The 14,681-nt window shown below is 38.8% G+C and overlaps 1 pseudogene; it reads left to right on the top strand.

The window, feature by feature from the left end:
• The first annotated feature begins 9,913 nt into the window (after positions 1–9,913).
• LOC132479666 (small ribosomal subunit protein uS5-like) lies at positions 9,914–10,781 on the top strand (annotated as a pseudogene).
• Positions 10,782–14,681: the final 3,900 nt, after the last annotated feature.

Raw genomic sequence — 14,681 nt, 5'->3', positions numbered from 1 at the left:
CTTCAGTAAAGAGAGCCCAAAATAAAACTAAAACAATGAAAATAAACTATAATAAACATCTGGATGAAAATATCCAAGAGAAAATAATGGTATTATTCTTTTCTATGACAAAAACAATTGGTTTCCAAAACAAAACAAAACAGTGCCTAAGAGGAGGTAAAGGAGGTGAGAAAGTGGCTATCATATAAACCCTCATGACCAGAGCACTTACTTGGTTTCATTTTTCACCATGATTTTGAATTTCTACTCTCAGTCCTACTTTCTCACTCCCATTTTGTTTTGTTTTTATTATTGTATGCCTTTTTGTTGTAGTACACTTACATCTTTGAGGGGAAGTGAGGCAATGAACAAATAAATGCATAACAAGTAAGACATACTGACAGTTTTATTCTTCTAAATATGAAAGGAATACTGACTTAAGGCAGCATCCTCCTGGGTCAGAGGGTGAGGTGATCATTTGAGGAGTATTTGTATGAGGAAATATCCTGGGGTGGATGTGGTGCTCACGTCATAGGAACAGTAAGGACACAGAATAAAAACAGTCAGGAGGTTAAGGCATTTGTGACTATATTTTTTACACAGCAGCTCTGATGTTTAAATTAAGCATAATGTGAAGAAAATCAATGACTTTTCTTGCAATAATTTGTTTTCATTTTTTTTTCCCCTCTTGGCTGTAAGAAGGTACCTATTTTATTTTTTTAAGTCCCTCTGAGGAATCTTGCATCCCAGTCCCCCAAAAGGGGCAGTATTACCAAAATACCTTAGAGTTGCCCCTCCATGAACTCGGGTGGCCTCTGCTCTTGGTAGGAAAAAATATATATCATCAATCTAATTTCAGAGGCCGATGAGAATAAAACTTTTACTGGGCTTCATCAGCCAGACCTTAGATTGAAATGTGGGCCCATTTCACTCTCTATTTCATACTTATCTTTCAAAAGTCATGGAGAAGGCTGCAAAAGTCAGTATCCAACTGAAATCCTGAATTAAAATTGTTTACAGTTGCCTGGTACAGTAATTAATCTGAAATCATTACTTGTCATTACCTGGCTCCCTGAATATGCATTCAATTAGTTAGGAACTTAGATAAGGAGTGCTATTAGCACAATTAAATATTCCTCACAAATTCCATTGGCTGAATCTGAACATTTCGTTTTAATAGAGTCACTGACAACTGGAATGTTTACACAGGAATAGGTCCCATGGTCTGGATAATAAGTCTGCTGAGGAATAAGTGAAGGGATTTTGCAATTTTGAATCACAAAGAGAAGATTAAATCTCTTATCAACATTGGAAGATCAACAGAGAGAGAAGGAAGTTGTCCAGGGATGTGTTACTAGTGATGGCAAAGCTAGAAACAAATTATAGAATTACAAAAAGGCACACTTAAGATCAATGAAAGAGAACTAACTCTGTGCAATGTGATAGGCTGATTGTAAAGTCCCCAACCCTGGTGGATGATCCCAAGTCAGCAATGTCAAAGAATGACTCCCACTTCCATAGCCTAATTGCAGATGCCATTGAAACTGGGCTGGGGGCAGCGCTGCCCATGATGTCTATAACATTCTCCACCTGACGGTCCTGGAGACTAGATTTACCCAATAATACAAAAGGTCAAAAATCACTTCTATCAAAAGGATTTATTCATTCACTCAGAAACAGAGTGAGCTATGTCAAAAGAAAAATGGTTTTCCTTGTTTGGGCAGTACTCTTTATAGTTGGGTTTAAATTGACTCCCATAATGTAAACTGAGACTAACTTGCAGTCTAATTCCAATTGTTTTCATTGAAGAGAATTATCAGAAGCCACAGTTTGGCAGAACATTCAGCTTATTCAATGAAGAAATTGATAAGGCAAAGAAAGGCAAGACTCTGGAGCCAACGGGGTGTGCAAATTCTCTGTGCTTTTTGGCTTTGCTAGAAAAACCTCCACCCATCTTACAACTATCTTTTACAACATATCCTAGACACTGTGATGTTTGGGTACTAGTCTATGCAGCTAACATAGGGACAATTGTGTCCCTTCCTTTAGGGACTTAATACACCTGAGGGAGAACCCTATGTGCAAACATAAAATTTCCACAGAGAACTGTAAGCACTGAAATTTTAAGTATAAAATAAGCAGTTCCCTGCCCTCACTTATCTCAGGTTTTTCCATCTGCAAAAAGAGTGTTGATCCTTTAAGAAGGCTTTCCAGTTCTGAAATAATTATGACTAGTACTTAATCATCAGCTACCTGGAGCTATGACCTGCACCCTCACCGGAAGGTGGGCTTCCCAAGACATCAGTAGAATCCCACTGCAGCTTCCAGGCACATGGTAGAACAACGAATCTCTATTAGTGTTATAAACTTACTGTGTGTTTGCAATGGTGAACATCTCACCTCAACAGTTGACTTATGTCTGCTTTTTTTTTTTTTTTTTTTTTTTTTTTTTTTTTGCGGTATGCGGGCCTCTCACTGTTGTGGCCTCCCCCGTTGCGGAGCACAGGCTCCGGACGCGCAGGCTCCGGACGCACAGGCTCAGCGGCCATGGCTCACGGGCCCAGCCGCTCCGCGGCATATGGGATCCTCCCAGACCGGGGCACGAACCCGTATCCCCTGCATCGGCAGGCGGACTCTCAACCACTTGCGCCACCAGGGAGGCCCTATGTCTGCTTTTTAAACAACTGCAACAGATGGTTGACACTTGAACAGAATACATAATTACTTTGCAATCTAACACTTCATTCTTATTTGTTCTTTCTCAAAGGAGAGAAGCTGTGCCTTATGCCATTGGGTCTAATCTGTTAGTTTAATCAGAAGCAGTGCTAGGAAAGCTCTCAAGAGAGATGAGCTGTGGGAGGATTCCTAATCCCAGCCTTTCGGGGACATTAAAAAAAGCTGGTGGGGTAGGGTGGTGGAGAGAGAAATCTTAGTACTTTTTAAAAACACATGCCTCATTCTCATTTGTGTTCCAGATGAGGAAAAAGTTTTTATAAATGTTTTTTCTCATTTCTTCCACTTCACCTCCCTTAGCCTCAATTTCTTCATCTGGGTTTGTAATCCCTAACTCAGAGGCTGCTCTGAATAGTAAGTGGAATAACTCCTGGAAAGACCTAGCATAGAGCTTGGCATATAGTGGACACTCCACAAATATCGCTATGGATAAATTTAGGTGAAACTAAAGGGGCATCAACTCCTACTTGTTCTGACACTGTTAATGTGATTCAAGTTAGGTCCTTGCACCCGCCCACTCAACCAGTGACCTTTCTCAAACCCACATTTCAGGAAGAAGCCTCCATCAATATTTCTCTCCCTCTTTTATGGAATCTCTTCTGCGAACATTGCTTCTCCACACTCTTAACCAAGGCAGATCCTAGGTTGGCATAAGTCCCTGGAAACCCAGAAATCCATCTACACTTCTTTACTCAACTGTTCTTATTCTCCATGCGGATCTATTCCAAATTCCACTCCCTTTGCTGATTCAAGAAATCTTAAATCAAATATGCTCCTTCCAAAGTTTACATTTATAGGATAGTGCTATCGTCACCTTACTTGTTTTATGTGTGATATATTCACGGGGATTTTGATATTCACCTATCTCAAGCTTGTCAGAGAACTATGCTGTTTCAGAGAACAAAACAAAAATCTATGACTGAAAGGCAGAGGGTTGTCAAAAAATGGAATTTGGTGTATCAGAAGAAAACAATTCTACTTCACCCAAAGTATCCTAAAGCTTTCATATGACCCTTGACCAGCGATAATACCATATTTATTTTGGAAAAGATTACATGCCATCACCACACTAAAATTTGGTAATCCAATGAATTTATGCAACTGAAGAAGGCAATGGAATTTAAAGTCTTTAGGGAAAGGGCAGCGAAGTACCATCTAGAATAATTTACAAAATGTAAAGAAAAGACATTAGGTAATATAAAACATATAGAAAGCTAATTGGAGGGGTCTTAAAAATTCAATCACCATAGAGGAGAAATGCATATTTATTGAGTTCTTTGCTAAGTAATTCACATATTTCACACACAAGAAATGTGGCAACATATGCAATGTTCTTAGTATAGAGGGTGGCATGTAGTGAATGCTTAGTAGAGGCTGAGTACTATCATCTCACTCAATTTCAGAAACATTTCTGTTTTGCAGATGAAGAAAATTGGTCTCTGAATATATGGGCAGCCAGGCAAACTTCACAAAAAGAGAATGTGGTGAAATCAGGATTCCAAGTGTATCTTCCAGACATTAAATATCATCCATTTTTTTCTGCTGTGCTACACGACTTGCCATTTGAGCTAAGAAAGAGGACTTTTCTTTCAGAGAATGCCCCATTACTCATTCACACCCTATCTTGGCAGATGCAAACACAATTCCATCAGAGGTAGAAGACACTCGAAATCTGCTTCCAAGTGATACTTAAGCCCATTGTGAGAATTTTAGTGCACTTCAAGTATATTCACTCATTCAACAAATATATAATGAACATCCTACTGTATGTCAGGAACTATTCTAGGCACATTTGCAGCACAACACCCCAGAACTCCTGCTCATCCCAGTCAACACACTCTCCAGAGAAACCACTCTTCTGATGTCTATCAGCATATATTAATTTTGCCTGTTCTTGAACTTCATAAAGTTTGAATTAGACAAGCTGTACTCTTTCTTGACTGGTTTCTTCCACATGGCATTTTATGCTTTACTTTTAATTTAGCATTATACAATAAATGGTTTCCTTCAGCAAATTTCATTCAACAGAGACTTATGGAGTGTTAACCAGGTGACACACACTGACACAGACACTGTGCAGGAATATTCACTATACCCATTATTATTTAACAATATATTGATGTTCCAACAAATAAAATAAGAAGGAAAAGTTTTTTAAAAAGATAAAACATTTGGAGGAGATTAAAATAACCTCTTGTTTTGTTGGTGAGGTGACTGCTTACCTAGAGAATCTTAAAATATTATACTAGAATTAATGCAATATTTGGTAAGGTGATGGAGAAATACATTTAACAATAGTCTTTTTCTGTTGTAACAATGCACTTCTAGAAATCAAAATCGACTTTCTCATTTTTCAAGGTATTATTGGACATGAATGCCCATGTATTTGTCCTTCTTGACACATAGGGATAAGTAAGTTAACAAAAGAAACAAAACCCTTGACCTCATTGAACACATATTCTAGAGAGGATAAATAAAATATAATCTATAAACACAATAAGTTAAATTGTATGGTAGGCTGTAACTTGAAAAGTATGTTAGAAGTGGAAAATTAAGCAAGGTAGGGGGAAATTGCCAATGCACAGGGAGTACAGTTCTAAATGGAGAGATCATACTCTCAAGCTACCTTAATCAAATCAGTATAACACTGGATGGGGAAAAAAAGGTCATGGAAAAAGAAAAGAAGATCCAGACTTGGCTTTAAATATGTATCATAATTTAGGTTTAATAGAGATGTTATTTTAATTTAGAGGAAAGAGAAGTGTGCTATTTATAAAATAAAGCTGGAACAATCACTATCCATCTAGAAGTTAATAAAAGTGGACCACTCTGCTATACTATGCAGAAAAAATAAATCCCATTTAGGATAGAGCCCAAACTTAAATGTAAAAATAATGATAATAACAAAATGATGTAAAAAATCTCTCATGAAAAACTAGAAAGATAATACATCCTTCATTCCTACATATTTATTGCACCTTGTTTATGCTCAGTGTTTGAGGCACATAAATGAACAAAACACAGAATTCTATATTTAATAAGTAGCAGACAATAAATAACAAGCAAAATAAACAATTATATGATTGATTTTGTCAGGAAATAACAAATGCTATAGAAAAAAAGGAATAAAGAGCATAAAGCAGTGAAAGAGAGGCTGTGAATGCTGAAGCCAGAGTGGGTGGGTAGAGAGTAGGTCAGATTACAATACTAATTAATGCCAAAAGATAGGACTGAAAATGTGGCACTTGAGCGAAGACTTGAGGAAGGTGAACTAGTTATTCAGGCAGATTCCTTGGACAAGAGAACCCTGAGCAAAGTCAAGAGTTGATATAAAGGTTCTAATGTGGGAGTGCGCCTTGGGTCTTTAAGGAAAAGCAAGGTAGGTATCAAGAAACTGAGGGGGGTGGCGGAGGGGGATTGAGAGATAGAATTGAATCATGTCACATAGAGCATTGTAGGCTCTTTTAAGAACTTCATGTATATCCATTACATCTGAAAAACGAGAAATCAAGCCCTATTTGACAAGATAGAAATTATAAATCTTACTGATTTACATACCATAAAAAAGGAAATAGACAAAACAATAGATTTGGAAAAAAGTATTTGCAATACCTAAGATTCACTATATCTATACTATACACTAAATAGAATAATGCAACAAGAGTATTGAAGACAATTCACAAAAGAAAAAAACAGAAGAGTTCAACAGGTATATGAAGAGTTTATCTACTTTCTAGTAGTTAAGTCAATGAAAATAGTGACATATAGATATATGTCTGTAAGACTGGAATAAATTAATAAAAAAGCTATAATTCTAATCACTGGCTAAGATTCACAGTTACACTTCGTAGTAGACATATGAATCAATTCATTTTAAAGCAGTTTGTCAACATCTAGTAAGATTAATGACATTTATGGAAACTATAATTTTAAGTGATTGCTTTTACACCTTTGTAAGTCTTTTTATCATAATCAATTCAAATATTTATATAAAATTTGACTCTACAACCTGATTGTGTATATATGTGTGTTTGTGTATGTGTGTGTAAAAGAGTTCCTGTGTGCACACATACTCATATAGGTGTTCTTGGATGGGCTCAACATTGGAAAAAGATGCCCAGTGATTTTGGCTTTGGCACCAGAACCCTGGTTTAGTCATAAACTTGTCTGTTTTGTTTTATACATAATAATATACATATAAGCATGCATAAGTATATATATTTTTAGATTTATATTTCATATATATACAAGTAATTTTGGCATAAAAATTCAAGCTTACAAAAACAGGCTTTCTTGTATTCCAATATTCATTTTTTTGTTGTTGTTGTGGAAACTAAGGCCCAAAGAAACAACCAACTTTACAGAGTCTGTGAATAATAAAGCCAGACATAGCTCTTTTTCTTTCTTTTCTAAAAAATCATGCCAATGTTCTTTTTTGGAAAAAAGAGCCTGAGAATTTTGAATTAGATGTGTTCACGTAATATATTGCTTGCTTGTCTTCTCTTAGTCCATTCTAGATTTTTTCCACTGTGTTCCAGAGTCTCCCAAACTTTTTAAAGTTTATACCTGAAATAAAGCAGCATGCAAAAGTTCTCTGTACTGGGCTTCCCTGGTGGCGCAGTGGTTGAGAGTCCGCCTGCCGATGCAGGGGACACGGGTTTGTGCCCCAGTCCAGGAGGATCCCACATGCCGTGGAGCAGCTGGGCCCGTGACCCATGGTCGCTGAGCCTGCACGTCCGGAGCCTGTGCTCCGCAACGGGAGAGGCCACAACAGTGAGAGGCCCGCGTACCGCCAAAAAAAAAAAAAAAAAAAAAAAAAAAAAAGTTATCTGTACTGAGGACAAATGTGTTGATTATTGTGTTACATTTCCCATTATAGGAACATCAGAGAGAAACATCTGGACAACAAGTGGCCATGGAGTAGAAATGGAGAATTACTGGGAAATGTCCCCTGGACAAGGGACAAAGGATTCTGAAGGCACTGATGCCAAAAAATTCATATCAGAAAAGAGCAAAGAAAGAGGATTTTGTCCCAAGATTTTTTTTAAAATGACAAATACAAATATCAACAAAGGTCCACAGATGTTTTAAATTTGATTCCAAGTGGAAAAAAAGTCTTCCAATCTTGTTGAACACTCTCTTTAGGCAATAAAGCTTACATTTATTTACAGCCTCACACTTAATCATCCTGATCTATGTCTAGATTTATATAAAGAAAATAGCCAAGACCAAGAGAAGGGAAGCAACTTGCCTAAGGTCACAGAGTCAGCTATCAGCACTTCTAGAACTGGACTTGTATGTTCTGACACATTCATTATCCCATCCCTTTCCTCACGGAATAACCTGGGGTGAGATCTTGAAAGGCTGCAGAAAACGGAGAACCCATAGTTCCAGGGACACAAAAGTAAAACGAAAGCATTTTCAAATATACCTACTATAACTGAGCAGAACACATCTTCTGCAATGCTGATATCAGCTTTTTATTTCTGGCCACAGATAAAAGTTACATGCTGTACATCACCACTGAGGACATAGCTTCTTGAGGGTGGAAGACTGATGATTCATCTCCTACTATTTTGTATCTTTTTGACTTCATAATACATATTTTTTTTCACTGAGCTTTGAGCACTTTGAAATCATGAAATATATCTTTGATTTTTGGTCCTTGGGGCAAGCTTAATATGATCACAAAGTAGATGTGGATAAATGAATGAATGATTGAATGAATGAATGAATGGGTGCATTTCCAACTTACAAGTGCAAAAACACTTCTACTTGTGGACATGTGACCTCAGGAAGTTGCTCGTGACTCCCAAGCGCTTAATCACTGAAATCACTTATTATCATATATGTGTGTGTATGTGTGTGTATGTGCACACTGACAGTCGCTTCCCCAGTGTTATCTGTCAGAATCATTCAATACTTAGGGCACTTTATGTTTTGGTATGACTTCAGAATAAATGTATCTTCTTGAGCCACTGATCATCTTTGATTTGAAATACAATTTGGGGGAGGCTATCATAGGTAAGTTACTATGCCAGGTGCTAGGAATAAAATAGGCAAAAACAATTTCTCTACATGTGTAGAAACTCAGAGATAAGTTTAGGACAAATACATACAAGGAACTAGAGAGCACTAAGAAGGGCTTTGGACTTGTATTTGGATGTGAGACCTGAAGGATGAATATAAACTGTGCATGCAGAGACGGTGGGCATAGGAGTAGGCAGTGGACTATTTGGGGAAGCTTTTACAGACTGATGGATCTTCATGTGTGAATGGCACATGGTACATGAGAAGATATACTTCCATGACTGTGGAGTGTCTGTGTTTACTTGGAATGATAGGAAGAAGGAGATAAAATCGGAGAGCAAAGAGAAAATAAACTCTGAGAGATAGGAGAAAAAAGCCATAAAATCTGAGAATAAGCAGTACCAAATCGCAAACAGCCTTGTAAACTTAGCCTAATATCTTATACTTTATCAAGGGCTTTGAAGGTTATTGAATGGTTTCAAGTAGGGGGTGCAGTGTTATCTTCAGATTGCTTTTGAGAAAGATTACTCTGCTGTGTGAAAACATGGTGAGATGGGCAACACTGAAAGGAGAAGATATGTTTCTTCATCTAAGATGCTAATACAGTTGGAAACCAGCAGGGTGTGTTTGAAACGGGTCCTGTACCATTTGATACAATAGTGCAGGTAGGATTTGAGACAGAGCCAAACACAGAGCCTGGCACAAAATATTCATGCAAAATATCTCAGTTTCTCCCCACTCACTTCTAATTTCCTCCTTTTCTCTTGTCCTATAATTTTCTTAAGTGCTATTATACGTTGCTTATGTTATGTCTGTTTTTTTTTTTTTTTTTTTTTTTTTTTTTTGCGGTATGCGGGCCTCTCACTGTTGTGGCCTCCCCCGTTGCGGAGCACAGGCTCTGGACGCGCAGGCTCCGGACGCGCAGGCTCAGCGGCCATGACTCACGGGCCCAGCCGCTCCGCGGCATATGGGATCCTCCCAGACCGGGGCACGAACCCGTATCCCCTGCATCGGCAGGCGGACTCTCAACCACTTGCGCCACCAGGGAGGCCCTGTTATGTCTGTTTTATGTATGTGTGTGGGAGAGTGGGGTAAGAATTGGCCTACCTACAGTCAAATCTCCAGGCAGCACCAAGTCTTCCAAGAATAACATTCCACTTCTTATCCGTAAAAACACAAAACGGCGTATGACGCTGGTGCTGCGGGAGGGCCCGGAGGCCCTGGGGGCCCTGGAATGGGAGGCCGAGGTGGCTTCCTCAGAGGCTTCAGCCGAGGGGTCCTGGGCTGGGGCCAAGGGCACGGAGCTCACAGAGGCAAGGCCAAGGACGAGGAGTGGCTCCCTGTCACCAAGCTGGGCCGCCTGGTCAAGGACATGAAGATCAAGTCCCTGGAGGAGATCTATCTCTTCTCTCTACCCATCAAGGAATCTGAGATCATTGACTTTTTCTTGGGGGCATCCCTCAAGGACGAGGTTTTGAAGATTATGCCTGTGCAAAAGCAGATCTGTGCTGGCCATCGGACCAAGTTCAAGGCATTTGTTGCCATTGGGGATTACAACAGATAATGCGGTTTGGGTGTCAACTGCTCTACGGAGGTAAGCCACTGCCATCCGTGGGGCCATCATTCAGGCCAAGCTCTCCATCGTCCCAGTGCAGCAAGGCTACTGGGGGAACAAGATTGGCAAGCCCCATACCATCCCTTGCAAGGTGACTGGCTGCTGTGGCTCTGTGCTGGTGTGCCTCATCCCTGCCCCCAGGGGCACTGGCATCGTCTTAGCCCCTGTGCCCAAGAAGCTACTGATAATGGCTGGAATTGACGACTGCTACATCTCTGCCAGGGGCTGCACCGCTACCCTGGGCAATTTCGCCAAGGCCACTTTTGATGCCACTTCCAAGACCTACAGTTATCTCACTCCTGATCTCTGGAAAGAGACAGTGTTCACCAAGTCTCCATATCATGAATTTGCTGAACATCGTGTAAAGACCCACACCAGAGTTTCCATGCAGAGGACGCAGGTGCCGGCTGTAGCCACCACGTAGTTTTATATGAGAAAAATAAAGTGAATGAAGCTGGTTTTAAAAAACAAAATCACACTTCAGCTCTTTTAATGCCCTTTTAATTTCTTTTTAGTTCTATTTTGAATAGGACTCTCTCTCTCCAGGTGTTCCTTATCATGGGTGGGAAAAAAGAAAGGGGAGAAAGTTATGATTGTCTTTTCCTACAGTCTCTGAGTGTGACATTGTTCTGTCCATATACAATCTCCCCAATTTTCAGGTATACATAGAGGTCAAGGAAGACGTTTTTATCATCCTTTGCCTTATATGTCCTTATTACCTGTGATCTTCTTAACAAGAACCTGTGGTGAAGTAGTAAGTTGACGAGGTCCACATAGACCTTATTCTATTCAATATTCATTAACTGCTTCTCTCTTTGAGGGGAAGGAAGTAAATATACCCTAACTGATCAGATGGTATTATGGTTAATTTTATATGTCAACTTGACTGGGCCACAGAATGCCCAGACATCTAGTTAAACATTTTTTTCTGGGAGTGTTTGTAAGAATGTTTCCAGAAGAGATCAGCATTTCAGTTGGGGGACTGAATAAAGCAGATGGCCCTCCCCAATGTTGGTGGGCATCATACAATCCATTGAAGGCCTGAATAGAACTAAAAGATGAAGGAAGGTTGAGTTTGCTTTCTGACTGAGCGTTTGAGATGGGACATTGGTTTTCTCCTAAACTTCGACTGGGACTTACACCATCATCATTCCTGGTTCTCAAGCCTTCAGACTCAGACTGGATTTACACCATTGGCTCTCTAACTCTCTCTATATATCCTATTTATTCTGTTTCTCTGTAGAACTGTACTAATACTGATGAACTGTACTAATACTGATGTTAAAATAGGAAAATTATGTCAAAAGGTTGTTATGGAAGAAGAAAACGTGTTACAGTGAAACAGCTTTCACTTCCATAGTCCCAACTGCTCTGGAATTAGGGGCAATTTCTCCAGGGATGGCAGCTTGACAGGAAATGGCTGAGTCTCTGAAAGTCTATATGGTCACTTTTCTAAGTAAACTGTGGAGCGTCTCTTCATTGAGATAAAATGCACAGATCCAGTTTAAAGGAATGCTACAACCCCCATCCACCTGACAAACTACTGTCTTAAATGTCAAACAAAAATATCACACTTCTATGAAACTTTCCTTAATCCCTCAGGTAGAGAATGTTCACAACTTCCTCTGTGCTCAAAAAATCTTTTTTGTACATTACAGAGCACAAGCTTGTATTACACTGTATAATTTAAATTTTCATTTGTGTATCCATTGGTCCCACTAGTATCTTGTGATTAGATTATGATTTTATCATGCTCTCTCTCTGTACATTCAGAACTTTCACATAAAAATAGGTGGTCAGCAAAGAAAAAAAAAGAAAAAATGTTTTTTAAATTAATGAATGAATCAATCCATACAGGCTCTGAGAAATGCCTCCTAAGAATTATTTTTTAACTTTTTATTTGGAAATAACTATAGACTCATAAGAAATTGCAAAGACAATAAATAAAGGTTCCCTGTGCCCATCACTCAGCTTCTCCTAATGGTAACGCCTTATATAATTATTGCATATTATCAAAACAAGGAAATTGATATTGGAGCAATACAATTAACTGATCTTTCTTGGATTTCATTTGTTTTTGTATGTCCTAATTTTTCTTTTTTTGTTTTTGTATGTCTGTGTATATAGTTCTATGAGATTTTATCACCTGAATGATTTGCAGAATAGAAATACAGAATTGTTTTGTCAGCACTAAGAAACTTCCCTGTGCTCCCCCTTTATAGTCACACTCTCCTCTTCTTACCTAATCCTTGATAATTACTGACCTGTTCCCCATTTCTGTAATATTGTTATTTTGAGATTACATAAATGGAATCATGAAACATGTAACCTTTTAAGACTGTAATTTTTCACTCAGTATGATGTTCCTGAAGTCCATCCAACCTGTTGAATTTATCTGTAGTTTGTTCCTTTTTATTGCTGATTAGTATTCCCTTGCATGGATATACCAAAGTGTGTTTAGCCAGATGCCTAAGACTTTTATTTGATTTTCCCAAGTTTTCTATCATTACCACCTAATGCTTATACTTCTCATAGATGACGTAATTAAATATCTCCTCCCCAGGATTCTTTGTGTAAGTGCTTCCAGTCAACTTCTTTTCTATAAGCCATTTCACTTAATGTGAAGTCCTTACTGTGCTAGGGAAGAATAACTAGACATCCAACTTGGCCCTCTATCATTCTCCAACCCAGCACCAGCAACAGCTCTTTCTCAGTAGTAAGGACATAGTATTTATAGACTCTTGGCAAGACTTCGGAACTATACAGGTTCACAGTAAGTGATTTTGGTAAATGTTCCTAATTCACTCTAACTCCTCCTGCACACATTAATCTTGTACCCCAGGGGTTTTTTGGCAACACACTTTTAGATGTTATCATAAAGAATTTATTTCTAAACCATGAATAACTCAGTGAGTCTGAGAGTTTGCTCTTCGTGGGGAAATGTTTTTAAAGCAAAATCAGTGATATTTGAAATAGCTATTGTAAGAACTGAATTTAACAAAGTAGTATACACTTACAGTTGCACTGATAACTTGGGGGTGGGGGAGATGGTTGTGGCATAAGTGGGAAAGGCAGCAACAGCCCTTTTTACTCTGAGTGGTGGAGTGGGCATTTTTTCAGTACAATAATGATTCAAACACACAAAAGGAATCCCTATGATGCTAAATAAGGAACACTTTGTGTTTTCTTCTCTTTTCTTTTCTTTTTTTTCCACTCTCACCCTGAGATTAGAGGAAAGAATGGAAAAAACTAATGAGAATCCAACTCGGCGAAAGTAAAATGCTTTCTCTGTTAGGAGTACAAAGAGAGACGTCCCCAGGACTTTTGTGTATATTCTGGAAGGAAAGCCTGCTTCCAGAAATGGCAAGCTTAACCTTCTCAAAGTTTCATTTTCCTGAATTATCAAGGCTCAGTCTTGTTCTTTTGTTACTGAATACATCTCCCATAGAACTCAAATGCCTTTTGCACTGACCCTGGAGCTGATGGTGGAGGCAGCAAGGGAGTGGGTGAGGAGGGAGACAATGTATTTCATGTTTCTTATAATAAGTTTCTTTCAGGGGCTTCTTCAGGGACTACCTGATCCTTTCACAATAGTTCTTTTCCTGATCAAGGAAAAGAAATGTGATCTCACAGTCTCCTTGTAGCTCTCCTTCATGGAAGTGATTTTCTTGTTCTGAAACCAAAATGATTTCTAGGGCATGGCTGAAAAGTAAGCATTCTTGGCTTGTTTTCAATTTCTTCATCCCCAGCCATGACTGGAAAATTGTTAAGCAGTCTTTCTCATGGTTTCTTTCTGTTTTCACTATTCCAGTTCCCTTTATATGAATCATTTTTCACTGAAGCAGAAAAAGTGAGGGAGGGAAAGGTAACACAGTGCCAGAGAATATAATGTTTGGTCTCTGCTGAGTGCTCTAACTCAGATGGACAGTTAGGAGCATTTCTAGCTGGATTTCTGGCTGGAAAGGGATTTTAAAAATTACAGAAACTGAAAATAGCCTTCATGCTGATGGCCAGGATTAACTTGAAGTAGAAGTGCACACTGCCTACAAGAATGTTAGGGGAGATTTCCAGAAGGATCTTGCCCAAGAACCTCTTCACTTGTGCTCTCCGATTTTTAAGTTTGAGTTCAAGATTAAAATAGATGTTTTATAATCTCTTAATATCTGTGAAACACTTTCTATTCCATAAGAGGATAGGATGGGAACAAAATCATGGAATTTTCCAACTCTTGGTGCATGTAGTGAGTAGAAATTTGACTTAGAAAGAATCGGATTTTGTAGGCAGGCCTGACTGTTATGTATCAGTTGCTGATTTTTGGAGAATC

This window comes from Mesoplodon densirostris, chromosome 19, assembly GCF_025265405.1.
Source record: "Mesoplodon densirostris isolate mMesDen1 chromosome 19, mMesDen1 primary haplotype, whole genome shotgun sequence".
NCBI lineage: Eukaryota > Metazoa > Chordata > Mammalia > Artiodactyla > Ziphiidae > Mesoplodon > Mesoplodon densirostris.
The sequence above is the reverse complement of the archived record's forward strand: the minus strand, read 5'-3'. Positions and strand labels throughout refer to the sequence as shown.